A 22,714-nucleotide genomic window follows, 5' to 3' on the forward strand; every position below is an offset into this window, starting at 1 on the left:
AAATTTCGTGAGTTATGGTCAATCAATCGTAAGTATGTCAGTAAATTGCTAAACCAAAGCGCGAGTCTAACTATTTCCATCATAACTCTCAAAATACTTGGAATTTTTCATCTCCGTTTCTTTCGTTTTAAACTTTACTTCGATTCCTTCGAAATGAAACTAATTTCAATGAATTACGAGAAAAATTGAGTGAGTTATGGTCAATCAATCGGAGGTATGTCAGTAAATTGCTAAACCAAAGCGCGAGTCTAACTATCTCCATCATAACTCTCAAAATACTTGGAGTTTTTCATCTCTGTTTCTTTTGTTTTAAACTAAACTTCGATTTCTTCGAAATGTAACTAATTTTAATGAATTACGAGTAAAATTGAGTGAGTTATGGTCAATCAATCGGAGGTAGGTCAGTAAATTCCTAAACCAAAGCGCGAGTCTAACAATTTCCATCATAACTCTCAAAATACTTGGAGTTTTTCATCTCCGCTTGTTTCGTTTGAAACTACACTTCGATTCCTTTGAAATGAAACTAATTTCAATGACTTACGAGTTAAATTGAGTGAGTTATGGTCAATCAATTGTAAGTAGGTGAGTAAATTGCTAAACCAAAGCGCGAGTCTAACTATTTCCGTCATAACTCTCAAAATACTTGGAGTTTTTCATCTCCGTTTCTTTCGTTTTAAACTACACTTCGATTCCTTCGAAATGGAACTAATTTGAATGAATTACGAGTCGAATTGACTGAGCTATTGTCAATCAATCGAAGGTAGGTCAGTAAATTGCTAAACCAAAGCGCGAGTCTAACCACTTCCATCATAACTCTCAAAATACTTGGAGTTTTTCATCTCGGTTTCTTTCGTTTTAAACTACACTTCGATTACTTCGAAATGAAACTAATTTCAATGAATTACGAGTTAAATTTCGTGGGTTATGGTCAATCAATCGTAAGTATGTCAGTAAATTGCTAAACCAAAGCGCGAGTCTAACTATTTCCATCATAACTCTCAAAATACTTGGAGTTTTTCATCTCCGTTTCTTTCGTTTTAAACTACACTTCGATTCCTTCGAAATGGAACTAATTTCAATGAATTACGAGTCGAATTAACTGAGTTATGGTCAATCAATCGAAGGTAGGTCAGTAAATTGCTAAACCAAAGCGCGAGTCTAACTATTTCAATCATAACTCTCAAAATACTTGGAGTTTTTCATCTCCGTTTCTTTCGTTTTAAACTACACTTCGATTCCTTCAAAATGGAACTAATTTCAATGAATTACGAGTCGAATTAACTGAGTTATGGTCAATCAATCGAAGGTAGGTCAGTAAATTGCTAAACCAAAGCGCGAGTCTAACCACTTCCATCATAACTCTCAAAATACTTGTAGTTTTTCATCTCTGTTTCGTTCGTTTTAAACTACACTTCGATTCCTTCGAAATGGAGCTAATTTCAATGAATTACGAGTTGAATTGAGTGAGTTATGGTCAATCAATCGGAGTTAGGTCAGTAAATTGCTAAACCACAGCGCGAGTCTAACTATTTCCATCATAACTCTCAAAATATTTGAAGTTTTTCATCTTCGTTTCTTTCGTTTTAAACTACACTTCGATTCCTTCGAAATGGAACTAATTTCGATGAATTACGAGTCGAATTGACTGAGTTATTGTCAATCAATCGAAGGTAGGTCAGTAAATTACTAAACCAAAGCGCGAGTCTAACCACTTCTATCATAACTCTCAAAATACTTGTAGTTTTTCATCTACGTTTCGTTCGTTTTAAGCTACACATCGATTCCTTCGTAATGGAGCTAATTTCAATTAATTACGAGTTGAATTGAGTGAGTTATGGTCAATCAATCGGAGTTAGGTCAGTAAATTGCTAAACCACAGCGCGAGTCTAACTATTTCCATCATAACTCTCAAAATACGTGAAGTTTTTCATCTTTGTTTCTTCCGTTTTAAACTACACTTTGATTCCTTCGAAATGGAACTAATTTCAATGAATTACGAGTCGAATTGACTGAGCTATTGTCAATAAATCGAAGGTAGGTCAGTAAATTGCTAAACCAAAGCGCGAGTCTAACCACTTCCATCATAACTCTCAAAATACTTGGAGTTTTTCATCTCCGTTTCTTTCGTTTTAAACTACACTTCGATTTCTTCGAAATGAAACTAATTTCAATGAATTACGAGTTAAATTTCGTGGGTTATGGTCAATCAATCGTAAGTATGTCAGTAAATTGCTAAACCAAAGCGCGAGTCTAACTATTTCCATCATAACTCTCAAAATACTTGGAGTTTTTCATCTCCGTTTCTTTCGTTTTAAACTACACTTCGATTCCTTCGAAATGGAACTAATTTCAATGAATTACGAGTCGAATTAACTGAGTTATGGTCAATCAATCGAAGGTAGGTCAGTAAATTGCTAAACCAAAGCGCGAGTCTAACTATTTCCATCATAACTCTCAAAATACTTGGAGTTTTTCATCTCCGTTTCTTTCGTTTTAAACTACACTTCGATTCCTTCGAAATGGAACTAATTTCAATGAATTACGAGTCGAATTAACTGAGTTATGGTCAATCAATCGAAGGTAGGTCAGTAAATTGCTAAACCAAAGCGCGAGTCTAACCACTTCCATCATAACTCTCAAAATACTTGTAGTTTTTCATCTCCGTTTCGTTCGTTTTAAACTACACTTCGATTCCTTCGAAATGGAGCTAATTTCAATGAATTACGAGTTGAATTGAGTGAGTTATGGTCAATCAATCGGAGTTAGGTCAGTAAATTGCTAAACCAAAGCGCGAGTCTAACTATCTCCATCATAACTCTCAAAATACTTAGAGTTTTTCATCTCTGTTTCTTTTGTTTTAAACTAAACTTCGATTTCTTCGAAATGTAACTAATTTTAATGAATTACGAGTAAAATTGAGTTAGTTATGGTCAATCAATCGGTGGTAGGTCAGTAAATTACTAAACCAAAGCGCGAGTCTAACAATTTCCATCATAACTCTCAAAATACTTGGAGTTTTTCATCTCCGCTTGTTTCGTTTGAAACTACACTTCGATTCCTTTGAAATGAAACTAATTTCAATGACTTACGAGTTAAATTGACTGAGTTATGGTCAATCAATTGTAAGTAGGTGAGTAAATTGCTAAACCAAAGCGCGAGTCTAACTATTTCCGTCATAACTCTCAAAATACTTGGAGTTTTTCATCTCCGTTTCTTTCGTTTTAAACTACACTTCGATTCCTTCGAAATGGAACTAATTTGAATGAATTACGAGTCGAATTGACTGAGCTATTGTCAATCAATCGAAGGTAGGTCAGTAAATTGCTAAACCAAAGCGCGAGTCTAACCACTTCCATCATAACTCTCAAAATACTTGGAGTTTTTCATCTCTGTTTCTTTCGTTTTAAACTACACTTCGATTTCTTCGAAATGAAACTAATTTCAATGAATTACGAGTTAAATTTCGTGGGTTATGGTCAATCAATCGTAAGTATGTCAGTAAATTGCTAAACCAAAGCGCGAGTCTAACTATTTCCATCATAACTCTCAAAATACTTGGAGTTTTTCATCTCCGTTTCTTTCGTTTTAAACTACACTTCGATTCCTTCGAAATGGAACTAATTTCAATGAATTACGAGTCGAATTAACTGAGTTATGGTCAATCAATCGAAGGTAGATCAGTAAATTGCTAAACCAAAGCGCGAGTCTAACTATTTCAATCATAACTCTCAAAATACTTGGAGTTTTTCATCTCCGTTTCTTTCGTTTTAAACTACACTTCGATTCCTTCGAAATGGAACTAATTTCAATGAATTACGAGTCGAATTAACTGAGTTATGGTCAATCAATCGAAGGTAGGTCAGTAAATTGCTAAACCAAAGCGCGAGTCTAACCACTTCTATCATAACTCTCAAAATACTTGTAGTTTTTCATCTACGTTTCGTTCGTTTTAAGCTACACTTCGATTCCTTCGTAATGGAGCTAATTTCAATTAATTACGAGTTGAATTGAGTGAGTTATGGTCAATTAATCGGAGTTAGGTCAGTAAATTGCTAAACCACAGCGCGAGTCTAACTATTTCCATCATAACTCTCAAAATACGTGAAGTTTTTCATCTTTGTTTCTTCCGTTTTAAACTACACTTCGATTCCTTCGAAATGGAACTAATTTCAATGAATTACGAGTCGAATTGACTGAGCTATTGTCAATAAATCGAAGGTAGGTCAGTAAATTGCTAAACCAAAGCGCGAGTCTAACCACTTCCATCATAACTCTCAAAATACTTGGAGTTTTTCATCTCCGTTTCTTTCGTTTTAAACTACACTTCGATTTCTTCGAAATGAAACTAATTTCAATGAATTACGAGTTAAATTTCGTGGGTTATGGTCAATCAATCGTAAGTATGTCAGTAAATTGCTAAACCAAAGCGCGAGTCTAACTATTTCCATCATAACTCTCAAAATACTTGGAGTTTTTCATCTCCGTTTCTTTCGTTTTAAACTACACTTCGATTCCTTCGAAATGGAACTAATTTCAATGAATTACGAGTCGAATTATCTGAGTTATGGTCAATCAATCGAAGGTAGGTCAGTAAATTGCTAAACCAAAGCGCGAGTCTAACTATTTCCATCATAACTCTCAAAATACTTGGAGTTTTTCATCTCCGTTTCTTTCGTTTTAAACTACACTTCGATTCCTTCGAAATGGAACTAATTTCAATGAATTACGAGTCGAATTAACTGAGTTATGGTCAATCAATCGAAGGTAGGTCAGTAAATTGCTAAACCAAAGCGCGAGTCTAACTATTTCCATCATAACTCTCAAAATACTTGTAGTTTTTCATCTCCGTTTCGTTCGTTTTAAACTACACTTCGATTCCTTCGAAATGGAGCTAATTTCAATGAATTACGAGTTGAATTGAGTGAGTTATGGTCAATCAATCGGAGTTAGGTCAGTAAATTGCTAAACCAAAGCGCGAGTCTAACTATCTCCATCATAACTCTCAAAATACTTGGAGTTTTTCATCTCTGTTTCTTTTGTTTTAAACTAAACTTCGATTTCTTCGAAATGTAACTAATTTTAATGAATTACGAGTAAAATTGAGTGAGTTATGGTCAATCAATCGGTGGTAGGTCAGTAAATTGCTAAACCAAAGCGCGAGTCTAACAATTTCCATCATAACTCTCAAAATACTTGGAGTTTTTCATCTCCGCTTGTTTCGTTTGAAACTACACTTCGATTCCTTTGAAATGAAACTAATTTCAATGACTTACGAGTTAAATTGAGTGAGTTATGGTCAATCAATTGTAAGTAGGTCAGTAAATTGCTAAACCAAAGCGCGAGTCTAACTATTTCCGTCATAACTCTCAAAATACTTGGAGTTTTTCATCTCCGTTTCTTTCGTTTTAAACTACACTTCGATTCCTTCGAAATGGAACTAATTTCAATGAATTACGAGTCGAATTGACTGAGCTATTGTCAATCAATCGAAGGTAGGTCAGTAAATTGCTAAACCAAAGCGCGAGTCTAACCACTTCCATCATAACTCTCAAAATACTTGGAGTTTTTCATCTCCGTTTCTTTCGTTTTAAACTACACTTCGATTTCTTCGAAATGAAACTAATTTCAATGAATTAGGAGTTAAATTTCGTGGGTTATGGTCAATCAATCGTAAGTATGTCAGTAAATTGCTAAACCAAAGCGCGAGTCTAACTATTTCCATCATAACTCTCAAAATACTTGGAGTTTTTCATCTCCGTTTCTTTCGTTTTAAACTACACTTCGATTCCTTCGAAATGGAACTAATTTCAATGAATTACGAGTCGAATTTACTGAGTTATCGTCAATCAATCGAAGGTAGGTCAGTAAATTGCTAAACCAAAGCGCGAGTCTAACCACTTCCATCATAACTCTCAAAATACTTGGAGTTTTTCATCTCCGTTTCTTTCGTTTTAAACTATACTTCGATTTCTTCGAAATGGAACTAATTTCAATGAATTACGAGTTAAATTTCGTGGGTTATGGTCAATCAATCGTAAGTATGTCAGTAAATTGCTAAACCAAAGCGCGAGTCTAACTATTTCCATCATAACTCTCAAAATACTTGGAGTTTATCATCTCCGTTACTTTCGTTTTGAACTACACTTCGATTCCTTCGAAATGAAACAAATTTCAATGAATTACGAGTTGAATTGAGTGAGTTATGGGCAATCAATCGGAGGTATGTCAGTAAATTGCTAAACCAAAGCGCGAGTCTAACTATTTTCATCATAACTCTCAAAATACTTGTAAATTTTCATCTCCGTTTCTTTCGTTTTAAACTACACTTCGATTCCTTCGAAATGAAACTAATTTCGATGAATTACGAGTTAAATTTCGTGAGTTATGGTCAATCAATCGTAAGTATGTCAGTAAATTGCTAAACCAAAGCGCGAGTCTAACTATTTCCATCATAACTCTCAAAATACTTGGAATTTTTCATCTCCGTTTCTTTCGTTTTAAACTTTACTTCGATTCCTTCGAAATGAAACTAATTTCAATGAATTACGAGAAAAATTGAGTGAGTTATGGTCAATCAATCGGAGGTATGTCAGTAAATTGCTAAACCAAAGCGCGAGTCTAACTATCTCCATCATAACTCTCAAACTACTTGGAGTTTTTCATCTCTGTTTCTTTTGTTTTAAACTAAACTTCGATTTCTTCGAAATGTAACTAATTTTAATGAATTACGAGTAAAATTGAGTGAGTTATGGTCAATCAATCGGAGGTAGGTCAGTAAATTCCTAAACCAAAGCGCGAGTCTAACAATTTCCATCATAACTCTCAAAATACTTGGAGTTTTTCATCTCCGCATGTTTCGTTTGAAACTACACTTCGATTCCTTTGAAATGAAACTAATTTCAATGACTTACGAGTTAAATTGAGTGAGTTATGGTCAATCAATTGTAAGTAGGTGAGTAAATTGCTGAACCAAAGCGCGAGTCTAACTATTTCCGTCATAACTCTCAAAATACTTGGAGTTTTTCATCTCCGTTTCTTTCGTTTTAAACTACACTTCGATTCCTTCGAAATGGAACTAATTTGAATGAATTACGAGTCGAATTGACTGAGCTATTGTCAATCAATCGAAGGTAGGTCAGTAAATTGCTAAACCAAAGCGCGAGTCTAACCACTTCCATCATAACTCTCAAAATACTTGGAGTTTTTCATCTCTGTTTCTTTCGTTTTAAACTACACTTCGATTACTTCGAAATGAAACTAATTTCAATGAATTACGAGTTAAATTTCGTGGGTTATGGTCAATCAATCGTAAGTATGTCAGTAAATTGCTAAACCAAAGCGCGAGTCTAACTATTTCCATCATAACTCTCAAAATACTTGGAGTTTTTCATCTCCGTTTCTTTCGTTTTAAACTACACTTCGATTCCTTCGAAATGGAACTAATTTCAATGAATTACGAGTCGAATTAACTGAGTTATGGTCAATCAATCGAAGGTAGGTCAGTAAATTGCTAAACCAAAGCGCGAGTCTAACTATTTCAATCATAACTCTCAAAATACTTGGAGTTTTTCATCTCCGTTTCTTTCGTTTTAAACTACACTTCGATTCCTTCGAAATGGAACTAATTTCAATGAATTACGAGTCGAATTAACTGAGTTATGGTCAATCAATCGAAGGTAGGTCAGTAAATTGCTAAACCAAAGCGCGAGTCTAACCACTTCCATCATAACTCTCAAAATACTTGTAGTTTTTCATCTCTGTTTCGTTCGTTTTAAACTACACTTCGATTCCTTCGAAATGGAGCTAATTTCAATGAATTACGAGTTGAATTGAGTGAGTTATGGTCAATCAATCGGAGTTAGGTCAGTAAATTGCTAAACCACAGCGCGAGTCTAACTATTTCCATCATAACTCTCAAAATATTTGAAGTTTTTCATCTTCGTTTCTTTCGTTTTAAACTACACTTCGATTCCTTCGAAATGGAACTAATTTCAATGAATTACGAGTCGAATTGACTGAGTTATTGTCAATCAATCGAAGGTAGGTCAGTAAATTACTAAACCAAAGCGCGAGTCTAACCACTTCTATCATAACTCTCAAAATACTTGTAGTTTTTCATCTACGTTTCGTTCGTTTTAAGCTACACTTCGATTCCTTCGTAATGGAGCTAATTTCAATTAATTACGAGTTGAATTGAGTGAGTTATGGTCAATCAATCGGAGTTAGGTCAGTAAATTGCTAAACCACAGCGCGAGTCTAACTATTTCCATCATAACTCTCAAAATACGTGAAGTTTTTCATCTTTGTTTCTTCCGTTTTAAACTACACTTCGATTCCTTCGAAATGGAACTAATTTCAATGAATTACGAGTCGAATTGACTGAGCTATTGTCAATAAATCGAAGGTAGGTCAGTAAATTGCTAAACCAAAGCGCGAGTCTAACCACTTCCATCATAACTCTCAAAATACTTGGAGTTTTTCATCTCCGTTTCTTTCGTTTTAAACTACACTTCGATTCCTTCGAAATAGAACTAATTTCAATGAATTACGAGTCGAATTAACTGAGTTATGGTCAATCAATCGAAGGTAGGTCAGTAAATTGCTAAACCAAAGCGCGAGTCTAACTATTTCCATCATAACTCTCAAAATACTTGGAGTTTTTCATCTCCGTTTCTTTCGTTTTAAACTACACTTCGATTCCTTCGAAATGGAACTAATTTCAATGAATTACGAGTCGAATTAACTGAGTTATGGTCAATCAATCGAAGGTAGGTCAGTAAATTGCTAAACCAAAGCGCGAGTCTAACCACTTCCATCATAACTCTCAAAATACTTGTAGTTTTTCATCTCCGTTTCGTTCGTTTTAAACTACACTTCGATTCCTTCGAAATGGAGCTAATTTCAATGAATTACGAGTTGAATTGAGTGAGTTATGGTCAATCAATCGGAGTTAGGTCAGTAAATTGCTAAACCAAAGCGCGAGTCTAACTATCTCCATCATAACTCTCAAAATACTTGGAGTTTTTCATCTCTGTTTCTTTTGTTTTAAACTAAACTTCGATTTCTTCGAAATGTAACTAATTTTAATGAATTACGAGTAAAATTGAGTTAGTTATGGTCAATCAATCGAAGGTAGGTCAGTAAATTGCTAAACCAAAGCGCGAGTCTAACAATTTCCATCATAACTCTCAAAATACTTGGAGTTTTTCATCTCCGCTTGTTTCGTTTGAAACTACACTTCGATTCCTTTGAAATGAAACTAATTTCAATGACTTACGAGTTAAATTGAGTGAGTTATGGTCAATCAATTGTAAGTAGGTGAGTAAATTGCTAAACCAAAGCGCGAGTCTAACTATTTCCGTCATAACTCTCAAAATACTTGGAGTTTTTTATCTCCGTTTCTTTCGTTTTAAACTACACTTCGATTCCTTCGAAATGGAACTAATTTGAATGAATTACGAGTCGAATTGACTGAGCTATTGTCAATCAATCGAAGGTAGGTCAGTAAATTGCTAAACCAAAGCGCGAGTCTAACCACTTCCATCATAACTCTCAAAATACTTGGAGTTTTTCATCTCTGTTTCTTTCGTTTTAAACTACACTTCGATTTCTTCGAAATGAAACTAATTTCAATGAATTACGAGTTAAATTTCGTGGGTTATGGTCAATCAATCGTAAGTATGTCAGTAAATTGCTAAACCAAAGCGCGAGTCTAACTATTTCCATCATAACTCTCAAAATACTTGGAGTTTTTCATCTCCGTTTCTTTCGTTTTAAACTACACTTCGATTCCTTCGAAATGGAACTAATTTCAATGAATTACGAGTCGAATTCACTGAGTTATGGTCAATCAATCGAAGGTAGGTCAGTAAATTGCTAAACCAAAGCGCGAGTCTAACTATTTCAATCATAACTCTCAAAATACTTGGAGTTTTTCATCTCCGTTTCTTTCGTTTTAAACTACACTTCGATTCCTTCGAAATGGAACTAATTTCAATGAATTACGAGTCGAATTAACTGAGTTATGGTCAATCAATCGAAGGTAGGTCAGTAAATTGCTAAACCAAAGCGCGAGTCTAACCACTTCCATCATAACTCTCAAAATACTTGTAGTTTTTCATCTCTGTTTCGTTCGTTTTAAACTACACTTCGATTCCTTCGAAATGGAGCTAATTTCAATGAATTACGAGTTGAATTGAGTGAGTTATGGTCAATCAATCGGAGTTAGGTCAGTAAATTGCTAAACCACAGCGCGAGTCTAACTATTTCCATCATAACTCTCAAAATATTTGAAGTTTTTCATCTTCGTTTCTTTCGTTTTAAACTACACTTCGATTCCTTCGAAATGGAACTAATTTCAATGAATTACGAGTCGAATTGACTGAGTTATTGTCAATCAATCGAAGGTAGGTCAGTAAATTACTAAACCAAAGCGCGAGTCTAACCACTTCTATCATAACTCTCAAAATACTTGTAGTTTTTCATCTACGTTTCGTTCGTTTTAAGCTACACTTCGATTCCTTCGTAATGGAGCTAATTTCAATTAATTACGAGTTGAATTGAGTGAGTTATGGTCAATCAATCGGAGTTAGGTCAGTAAATTGCTAAACCACAGCGCGAGTCTAACTATTTCCATCATAACTCTCAAAATACGTGAAGTTTTTCATCTTTGTTTCTTCCGTTTTAAACTACACTTCGATTCCTTCGAAATGGAACTAATTTCAATGAATTACGAGTCGAATTAACTGAGTTATGGTCAATCAATCGAAGGTAGGTCAGTAAATTGCTAAACCAAAGCGCGAGTCTAACCACTTCCATCATAACTCTCAAAATACTTGTAGTTTTTCATCTCTGTTTCGTTCGTTTTAAACTACACTTCGATTCCTTCGAAATTGAGCTAATTTCAATGAATTACGAGTTGAATTGAGTGAGTTATGGTCAATCAATCGGAGTTAGGTCAGTAAATTGCTAAACCACAGCGCGAGTCTAACTATTTCCATCATAACTCTCAAAATATTTGAAGTTTTTCATCTTCGTTTCTTTCGTTTTAAACTACACTTCGATTCCTTCGAAATGGAACTAATTTCAATGAATTACGAGTCGAATTGACTGAGTTATTGTCAATCAATCGAAGGTAGGTCAGTAAATTACTAAACCAAAGCGCGAGTCTAACCACTTCTATCATAACTCTCAAAATACTTGTAGTTTTTCATCTACGTTTCGTTCGTTTTAAGCTACACTTCGATTCCTTCGTAATGGAGCTAATTTCAATTAATTACGAGTTGAATTGAGTGAGTTATGGTCAATCAATCGGAGTTAGGTCAGTAAATTGCTAAACCACAGCGCGAGTCTAACTATTTCCATCATAACTCTCAAAATACGTGAAGTTTTTCATCTTTGTTTCTTCCGTTTTAAACTACACTTCGATTCCTTCGAAATGGAACTAATTTCAATGAATTACGAGTCGAATTGACTGAGCTATTGTCAATAAATCGAAGGTAGGTCAGTAAATTGCTAAACCAAAGCGCGAGTCTAACCACTTCCATCATAACTCTCAAAATACTTGGAGTTTTTCATCTCCGTTTCTTTCGTTTTAAACTACACTTCGATTTCTTCGAAATGAAACTAATTTCAATGAATTACGAGTTAAATTTCGTGGGTTATGGTCAATCAATCGTAAGTATGTCAGTAAATTGCTAAACCAAAGCGCGATTCTAACTATTTCCATCATAACTCTCAAAATACTTGGAGTTTTTCATCTCCGTTTCTTTCGTTTTAAACTACACTTCGATTCCTTCGAAATAGAACTAATTTCAATGAATTACGAGTCGAATTAACTGAGTTATGGTCAATCAATCGAAGGTAGGTCAGTAAATTGCTAAACCAAAGCGCGAGTCTAACTATTTCCATCATAACTCTCAAAATACTTGGAGTTTTTCATCTCCGTTTCTTTCGTTTTAAACTACACTTCGATTCCTTCGAAATGGAACTAATTTCAATGAATTACGAGTCGAATTAACTGAGTTATGGTCAATCAATCGAAGGTAGGACAGTAAATTGCTAAACCAAAGCGCGAGTCTAACCACTTCCATCATAACTCTCAAAATACTTGTAGTTTTTCATCTCCGTTTCGTTCGTTTTAAACTACACTTCGATTCCTTCGAAATGGAGCTAATTTAAATGAATTACGAGTTGAATTGAGTGAGTTATGGTCAATCAATCGGAGTTAGGTCAGTAAATTGCTAAACCAAAGCGCGAGTCTAACTATCTCCATCATAACTCTCAAAATACTTGGAGTTTTTCATCTCTGTTTCTTTTGTTTTAAACTAAACTTCGATTTCTTCGAAATGTAACTAATTTTAATGAATTACGAGTAAAATTGAGTTAGTTATGGTCAATCAATCGAAGGTAGGTCAGTAAATTGCTAAACCAAAGCGCGAGTCTAACAATTTCCATCATAACTCTCAAAATACTTGGAGTTTTTCATCTCCGCTTGTTTCGTTTGAAACTACACTTCGATTCCTTTGAAATGAAACTAATTTCAATGACTTACGAGTTAAATTGAGTGAGTTATGGTCAATCAATTGTAAGTAGGTGAGTAAATTGCTAAACCAAAGCGCGAGTCTAACTATTTCCGTCATAACTCTCAAAATACTTGGAGTTTTTTATCTCCGTTTCTTTCGTTTTAAACTACACTTCGATTCCTTCGAAATGGAACTAATTTGAATGAATTACGAGTCGAATTGACTGAGCTATTGTCAATCAATCGAAGGTAGGTCAGTAAATTGCTAAACCAAAGCGCGAGTCTAACCACTTCCATCATAACTCTCAAAATACTTGGAGTTTTTCATCTCTGTTTCTTTCGTTTTAAACTACACTTCGATTTCTTCGAAATGAAACTAATTTCAATGAATTACGAGTTAAATTTCGTGGGTTATGGTCAATCAATCGTAAGTATGTCAGTAAATTGCTAAACCAAAGCGCGAGTCTAACTATTTCCATCATAACTCTCAAAATACTTGGAGTTTTTCATCTCCGTTTCTTTCGTTTTAAACTACACTTCGATTCCTTCGAAATGGAACTAATTTCAATGAATTACGAGTCGAATTAACTGAGTTATGGTCAATCAATCGAAGGTAGGTCAGTAAATTGCTAAACCAAAGCGCGAGTCTAACCACTTCCATCATAACTCTCAAAATACTTGTAGTTTTTCATCTCTGTTTCGTTCGTTTTAAACTACACTTCGATTCCTTCGAAATGGAGCTAATTTCAATGAATTACGAGTTGAATTGAGTGAGTTATGGTCAATCAATCGGAGTTAGGTCAGTAAATTGCTAAACCACAGCGCGAGTCTAACTATTTCCATCATAACTCTCAAAATATTTGAAGTTTTTCATCTCCGTTTCTTTCGTTTTAAACTACACTTCGATTCCTTCGAAATGGAACTAATTTCAATGAATTACGAGTTGAATTGACTGAGTTATTGTCAATCAATCGGAGGTAGGTCAGTAAATTACTAAACCAAAGCGCGAGTCTAACTATTTTCATCATAACTCTCAAAATACTTGTAAATTTTCATCTCCGTTTCTTTCGTTTTAAACTACACTTCGATTCCTTCGAAATGAGACTAATTTCAATGAATTACGAGTTAAATTTCGTGAGTTATGGTCAATCAATCGTAAGTATGTCAGTAAATTGCTAAACCAAAGCGCGAGTCTAACTATTTCCATCATAACTCTCAAAATACTTGGAATTTTTCATCTCCGTTTCTTTCGTTTTAAACTTTACTTCGATTCCTTCGAAATGAAACTAATTTCAATGAATTACGAGAAAAATTGAGTGAGTTATGGTCAATCAATCGGAGGTATGTCAGTAAATTGCTAAACCAAAGCGCGAGTCTAACTATCTCCATCATAACTCTCAAACTACTTGGAGTTTTTCATCTCTGTTTCTTTTGTTTTAAACTAAACTTCGATTTCTTCGAAATGTAACTAATTTTAATGAATTACGAGTAAAATTGAGTGAGTTATGGTCAATCAATCGGAGGTAGGTCAGTAAATTCCTAAACCAAAGCGCGAGTCTAACAATTTCCATCATAACTCTCAAAATACTTGGAGTTTTTCATCTCCGCATGTTTCGTTTGAAACTACACTTCGATTCCTTTGAAATGAAACTAATTTCAATGACTTACGAGTTAAATTGAGTGAGTTATGGTCAATCAATTGTAAGTAGGTGAGTAAATTGCTGAACCAAAGCGCGAGTCTAACTATTTCCGTCATAACTCTCAAAATACTTGGAGTTTTTCATCTCCGTTTCTTTCGTTTTAAACTACACTTCGATTCCTTCGAAATGGAACTAATTTGAATGAATTACGAGTCGAATTGACTGAGCTATTGTCAATCAATCGAAGGTAGGTCAGTAAATTGCTAAACCAAAGCGCGAGTCTAACCACTTCCATCATAACTCTCAAAATACTTGGAGTTTTTCATCTCGGTTTCTTTCGTTTTAAACTACACTTCGATTACTTCGAAATGAAACTAATTTCAATGAATTACGAGTTAAATTTCGTGGGTTATGGTCAATCAATCGTAAGTATGTCAGTAAATTGCTAAACCAAAGCGCGAGTCAAACTATTTCCATCATAACTCTCAAAATACTTGGAGTTTTTCATCTCCGTTTCTTTCGTTTTAAACTACACTTCGATTCCTTCGAAATGGAACTAATTTCAATGAATTACGAGTCGAATTAACTGAGTTATGGTCAATCAATCGAAGGTAGGTCAGTAAATTGCTAAACCAAAGCGCGAGTGTAACTATTTCAATCATAACTCTCAAAATACTTGGAGTTTTTCATCTCCGTTTCTTTCGTTTTAAACTACACTTCGATTCCTTCAAAATGGAACTAATTTCAATGAATTACGAGTCGAATTAACTGAGTTATGGTCAATCAATCGAAGGTAGGTCAGTAAATTGCTAAACCAAAGCGCGAGTCTAACCACTTCCATCATAACTCTCAAAATACTTGTAGTTTTTCATCTCTGTTTCGTTCGTTTTAAACTACACTTCGATTCCTTCGAAATGGAGCTAATTTCAATGAATTACGAGTTGAATTGAGTGAGTTATGGTCAATCAATCGGAGTTAGGTCAGTAAATTGCTAAACCACAGCGCGAGTCTAACTATTTCCATCATAACTCTCAAAATATTTGAAGTTTTTCATCTTCGTTTCTTTCGTTTTAAACTACACTTCGATTCCTTCGAAATGGAACTAATTTCAATGAATTACGAGTCGAATTGACTGAGTTATTGTCAATCAATCGAAGGTAGGTCAGTAAATTACTAAACCAAAGCGCGAGTCTAACCACTTCTATCATAACTCTCAAAATACTTGTAGTTTTTCATCTACGTTTCGTTCGTTTTAAGCTACACATCGATTCCTTCGTAATGGAGCTAATTTCAATTAATTACGAGTTGAATTGAGTGAGTTATGGTCAATCAATCGGAGTTAGGTCAGTAAATTGCTAAACCACAGCGCGAGTCTAACTATTTCCATCATAACTCTCAAAATACGTGAAGTTTTTCATCTTTGTTTCTTCCGTTTTAAACTACACTTTGATTCCTTCGAAATGGAACTAATTTCAATGAATTACGAGTCGAATTGACTGAGCTATTGTCAATAAATCGAAGGTAGGTCAGTAAATTGCTAAACCAAAGCGCGAGTCTAACCACTTCCATCATAACTCTCAAAATACTTGGAGTTTTTCATCTCCGTTTCTTTCGTTTTAAACTACACTTCGATTTCTTCGAAATGAAACTAATTTCAATGAATTACGAGTTAAATTTCGTGGGTTATGGTCAATCAATCGTAAGTATGTCAGTAAATTGCTAAACCAAAACGCGAGTCTAACTATTTCCATCATAACTCTCAAAATACTTGGAGTTTTTCATCTCCGTTTCTTTCGTTTTAAACTACACTTCGATTCCTTCGAAATGGAACTAATTTCAATGAATTACGAGTCGAATTAACTGAGTTATGGTCAATCAATCGAAGGTAGGTCAGTAAATTGCTAAACCAAAGCGCGAGTCTAACTATTTCCATCATAACTCTCAAAATACTTGGAGTTTTTCATCTCCGTTTCTTTCGTTTTAAACTACACTTCGATTCCTTCGAAATGGAACTAATTTCAATGAATTACGAGTCGAATTAACTGAGTTATGGTCAATCAATCGAAGGTAGGTCAGTAAATTGCTAAACCAAAGCGCGAGTCTAACCACTTCCATCATAACTCTCAAAATACTTGTAGTTTTTCATCTCCGTTTCGTTCGTTTTAAACTACACTTCGATTCCTTCGAAATGGAGCTAATTTCAATGAATTACGAGTTGAATTGAGTGAGTTATGGTCAATCAATCGGAGTTAGGTCAGTAAATTGCTAAACCAAAGCGCGAGTCTAACTATCTCCATCATAACTCTCAAAATACTTAGAGTTTTTCATCTCTGTTTCTTTTGTTTTAAACTAAACTTCGATTTCTTCGAAATGTAACTAATTTTAATGAATTACGAGTAAAATTGAGTTAGTTATGGTCAATCAATCGGTGGTAGGTCAGTAAATTGCTAAACCAAAGCGCGAGTCTAACAATTTCCATCATAACTCTCAAAATACTTGGAGTTTTTCATCTCCGCTTGTTTCGTTTGAAACTACACTTCGATTCCTTTGAAATGAAACTAATTTCAATGACTTACGAGTTAAATTGACTGAGTTATGGTCAATCAATTGTAAGTAGGTGAGTAAATTGCTAAACCAAAGCGCGAGTCTAACTATTTCCGTCATAACTCTCAAAATACTTGGAGTTTTTCATCTCCGTTTCTTTCGTTTTAAACTACACTTCGATTCCTTCGAAATGGAACTAATTTGAATGAATTACGAGTCGAATTGACTGAGCTATTGTCAATCAATCGAAGGTAGGTCAGTAAATTGCTAAACCAAAGCGCGAGTCTAACCACTTCCATCATAACTCTCAAAATACTTGGAGTTTTTCATCTCTGTTTCTTTCGTTTTAAACTACACTTCGATTTCTTCGAAATGAAACTAATTTCAATGAATTACGAGTTAAATTTCGTGGGTTATGGTCAATCAATCGTAAGTATGTCAGTAAATTGCTAAACCAAAGCGCGAGTCTAACTATTTCCATCATAACTCTCAAAATACTTGGAGTTTTTCATCTCCGTTTCTTTCGTTTTAAACTACACTTCGATTCCTTCGAAATGGAACTAATTTCAATGAATTACGAGTCGAATTAACTGAGTTATGGTCAATCAATCGAAGGTAGATCAGTAAATTGCTAAACCAAAGCGCGAGTCTAACTATTTCAATCATAACTCTCAAAATACTTGGAGTTTTTCATCTCCGTTTCTTTCGTTTTAAACTACACTTCGATTCCTTCGAAATGGAACTAATTTCAATGAATTACGAGTCGAATTAACTGAGTTATGGTCAATCAATCGAAGGTAGGTCAGTAAATTGCTAAACCAAAGCGCGAGTCTAACCACTTCTATCATAACTCTCAAAATACTTGTAGTTTTTCATCTACGTTTCGTTCGTTTTAAGCTACACTTCGATTCCTTCGTAATGGAGCTAATTTCAATTAATTACGAGTTGAATTGAGTGAGTTATGGTCAATTAATCGGAGTTAGGTCAGTAAATTGCTAAACCACAGCGCGAGTCTAACTATTTCCATCATAACTCTCAAAATACGTGAAGTTTTTCATCTTTGTTTCTTCCGTTTTAAACTACACTTCGATTCCTTCGAAATGGAACTAATTTCAATGAATTACGAGTCGAATTGACTGAGCTATTGTCAATAAATCGAAGGTAGGTCAGTAAATTGCTAAACCAAAGCGCGAGTCTAACCACTTCAATCATAACTCTCAAAATACTTGGAGTTTTTCATCTCCGTTTCTTTCGTTTTAAACTACACTTCGATTTCTTCGAAATGAAACTAATTTCAATGAATTACGAGTTAAATTTCGTGGGTTATGGTCAATCAATCGTAAGTATGTCAGTAAATTGCTAAACCAAAGCGCGAGTCTAACTATTTCCATCATAACTCTCAAAATACTTGGAGTTTTTCATCTCCGTTTCTTTCGTTTTAAACTACACTTCGATTCCTTCGAAATGGAACTAATTTCAATGAATTACGAGTCGAATTAACTGAGTTATGGTCAATCAATCGAAGGTAGGTCAGTAAATTGCTAAACCAAAGCGCGAGTCTAACTATTTCCATCATAACTCTCAAAATACTTGGAGTTTTTCATCTCCGTTTCTTTCGTTTTAAACTACACTTCGATTCCTTCGAAATGGAACTAATTTCAATGAATTACGAGTCGAATTAACTGAGTTATGGTCAATCAATCGAAGGTAGGTCAGTAAATTGCTAAACCAAAGCGCGAGTCTAACTATTTCCATCATAACTCTCAAAATACTTGTAGTTTTTCATCTCCGTTTCGTTCGTTTTAAACTACACTTCGATTCCTTCGAAATGGAGCTAATTTCAATGAATTACGAGTTGAATTGAGTGAGTTATGGTCAATCAATCGGAGTTAGGTCAGTAAATTGCTAAACCAAAGCGCGAGTCTAACTATCTCCATCATAACTCTCAAAATACTTGGAGTTTTTCATCTCTGTTTCTTTTGTTTTAAACTAAACTTCGATTTCTTCGAAATGTAACTAATTTTAATGAATTACGAGTAAAATTGAGTGAGTTATGGTCAATCAATCGGTGGTAGGTCAGTAAATTGCTAAACCAAAGCGCGAGTCTAACAATTTCCATCATAACTCTCAAAATACTTGGAGTTTTTCATCTCCGCTTGTTTCGTTTGAAACTACATTTCGATTCCTTTGAAATGAAACTAATTTCAATGACTTACGAGTTAAATTGAGTGAGTTATGGTCAATCAATTGTAAGTAGGTCAGTAAATTGCTAAACCAAAGCGCGAGTCTAACTATTTCCGTCATAACTCTCAAAATACTTGGAGTTTTTCATCTCCGTTTCTTTCGTTTTAAACTACACTTCGATTCCTTCGAAATGGAACTAATTTCAATGAATTACGAATCGAATTGACTGAGCTATTGTCAATCAATCGAAGGTAGGTCAGTAAATTGCTAAACCAAAGCGCGAGTCTAACCACTTCCATCATAACTCTCAAAATACTTGGAGTTTTTCATCTCCGTTTCTTTCGTTTTAAACTACACTTCGATTTCTTCGAAATGAAACTAATTTCAATGAATTAGGAGTTAAATTTCGTGGGTTATGGTCAATCAATCGTAAGTATGTCAGTAAATTGCTAAACCAAAGCGCGAGTCTAACTATTTCCATCATAACTCTCAAAATACTTGGAGTTTTTCATCTCCGTTTCTTTCGTTTTAAACTACACTTCGATTCCTTCGAAATGGAACTAATTTCAATGAATTACGAGTCGAATTTACTGAGTTATCGTCAATCAATCGAAGGTAGGTCAGTAAATTGCTAAACCAAAGCGCGAGTCTAACCACTTCCATCATAACTCTCAAAATACTTGGAGTTTTTCATCTCCGTTTCTTTCGTTTTAAACTATACTTCGATTTCTTCGAAATGGAACTAATTTCAATGAATTACGAGTTAAATTTCGTGGGTTATGGTCAATCAATCGTAAGTATGTCAGTAAATTGCTAAACCAAAGCGCGAGTCTAACTATTTCCATCATAACTCTCAAAATACTTGGAGTTTATCATCTCCGTTACTTTCGTTTTGAACTACACTTCGATTCCTTCGAAATGAAACAAATTTCAATGAATTACGAGTTGAATTGAGTGAGTTATGGGCAATCAATCGGAGGTATGTCAGTAAATTGCTAAACCAAAGCGCGAGTCTAACTATTTTCATCATAACTCTCAAAATACTTGTAAATTTTCATCTCCGTTTCTTTCGTTTTAAACTACACTTCGATTCCTTCGAAATGAAACTAATTTCAATGAATTACGAGTTAAATTTCGTGAGTTATGGTCAATCAATCGTAAGTATGTCAGTAAATTGCTAAACCAAAGCGCGAGTCTAACTATTTCCATCATAACTCTCAAAATACTTGGAATTTTTCATCTCCGTTTCTTTCGTTTTAAACTTTACTTCGATTCCTTCGAAATGAAACTAATTTCAATGAATTACGAGAAAAATTGAGTGAGTTATGGTCAATCAATCGGAGGTATGTCAGTAAATTGCTAAACCAAAGCGCGAGTCTAACTATCTCCATCATAACTCTCAAACTACTTGGAGTTTTTCATCTCTGTTTCTTTTGTTTTAAACTAAACTTCGATTTCTTCGAAATGTAACTAATTTTAATGAATTACGAGTAAAATTGAGTGAGTTATGGTCAATCAATCGGAGGTAGGTCAGTAAATTCCTAAACCAAAGCGCGAGTCTAACAATTTCCATCATAACTCTCAAAATACTTGGAGTTTTTCATCTCCGCATGTTTCGTTTGAAACTACACTTCGATTCCTTTGAAATGAAACTAATTTCAATGACTTACGAGTTAAATTGAGTGAGTTATGGTCAATCAATTGTAAGTAGGTGAGTAAATTGCTGAACCAAAGCGCGAGTCTAACTATTTCCGTCATAACTCTCAAAATACTTGGAGTTTTTCACCTCCGTTTCTTTCGTTTTAAACTACACTTCGATTCCTTCGAAATGGAACTAATTTGAATGAATTACGAGTCGAATTGACTGAGCTATTGTCAATCAATCGAAGGTAGGTCAGTAAATTGCTAAACCAAAGCGCGAGTCTAACCACTTCCATCATAACTCTCAAAATACTTGGAGTTTTTCATCTCTGTTTCTTTCGTTTTAAACTACACTTCGATTACTTCGAAATGAAACTAATTTCAATGAATTACGAGTTAAATTTCGTGGGTTATGGTCAATCAATCGTAAGTATGTCAGTAAATTGCTAAACCAAAGCGCGAGTCTAACTATTTCCATCATAACTCTCAAAATACTTGGAGTTTTTCATCTCCGTTTCTTTCGTTTTAAACTACACTTCGATTCCTTCGAAATGGAACTAATTTCAATGAATTACGAGTCGAATTAACTGAGTTATGGTCAATCAATCGAAGGTAGGTCAGTAAATTGCTAAACCAAAGCGCGAGTCTAACTATTTCAATCATAACTCTCAAAATACTTGGAGTTTTTCATCTCCGTTTCTTTCGTTTTAAACTACACTTCGATTCCTTCGAAATGGAACTAATTTCAATGAATTACGAGTCGAATTAACTGAGTTATGGTCAATCAATCGAAGGTAGGTCAGTAAATTGCTAAACCAAAGCGCGAGTCTAACCACTTCCATCATAACTCTCAAAATACTTGTAGTTTTTCATCTCTGTTTCGTTCGTTTTAAACTACACTTCGATTCCTTCGAAATGGAGCTAATTTCAATGAATTACGAGTTGAATTGAGTGAGTTATGGTCAATCAATCGGAGTTAGGTCAGTAAATTGCTAAACCACAGCGCGAGTCTAACTATTTCCATCATAACTCTCAAAATATTTGAAGTTTTTCATCTTCGTTTCTTTCGTTTTAAACTACACTTCGATTCCTTCGAAATGGAACTAATTTCAATGAATTACGAGTCGAATTGACTGAGTTATTGTCAATCAATCGAAGGTAGGTCAGTAAATTACTAAACCAAAGCGCGAGTCTAACCACTTCTATCATAACTCTCAAAATACTTGTAGTTTTTCATCTACGTTTCGTTCGTTTTAAGCTACACTTCGATTCCTTCGTAATGGAGCTAATTTCAATTAATTACGAGTTGAATTGAGTGAGTTATGGTCAATCAATCGGAGTTAGGTCAGTAAATTGCTAAACCACAGCGCGAGTCTAACTATTTCCATCATAACTCTCAAAATACGTGAAGTTTTTCATCTTTGTTTCTTCCGTTTTAAACTACACTTCGATTCCTTCGAAATGGAACTAATTTCAATGAATTACGAGTCGAATTGACTGAGCTATTGTCAATAAATCGAAGGTAAGTCAGTAAATTGCTAAACCAAAGCGCGAGTCTAACCACTTCCATCATAACTCTCAAAATACTTGGAGTTTTTCATCTCTGTTTCTTTCGTTTTAAACTACACTTCGATTTCTTCGAAATGAAACTAATTTCAATGAATTACGAGTTAAATTTCGTGGGTTATGGTCAATCAATCGTAAGTATGTCAGTAAATTGCTAAACCAAAGCGCGAGTCTAACTATTTCCATCATAACTCTCAAAATACTTGGAGTTTTTCATCTCCGTTTCTTTCGTTTTAAACTACACTTCGATTCCTTCGAAATTGAACTAATTTCAATGAATTACGAGTCAAATTGACTGAGTTATTGTCAATCAATCGAAGGTAGGTCAGTAAATTGCTAAACCAAAGCGCGAGTCTAACCACTTCCATCATAACTCTCAAAATACTTGGAGTTTTTCATCTCCGTTTCTTTCGTTTTAAACTACACTTCGATTTCTTCGAAATGGAACTAATTTCAATGAATTACGAGTTAAATTTCGTGGGTTATGGTCAATCAATCGTAAGTATGTCAGTAAATTGCTAAACCAAAGCGCGAGTCTAACTATTTCCATCATAACTCTCAAAATACTTGGAGTTTATCATCTCCGTTACTTTTGTTTTGAACTACACTTCGATTC

Source organism: Tasmannia lanceolata, unplaced genomic scaffold (assembly GCF_043159265.1).
Source record: "Tasmannia lanceolata isolate RefF3 unplaced genomic scaffold, GAP_Taslan_0.1 ptg000001l, whole genome shotgun sequence".
NCBI classification, from domain to species: domain Eukaryota; kingdom Viridiplantae; phylum Streptophyta; class Magnoliopsida; order Canellales; family Winteraceae; genus Tasmannia; species Tasmannia lanceolata.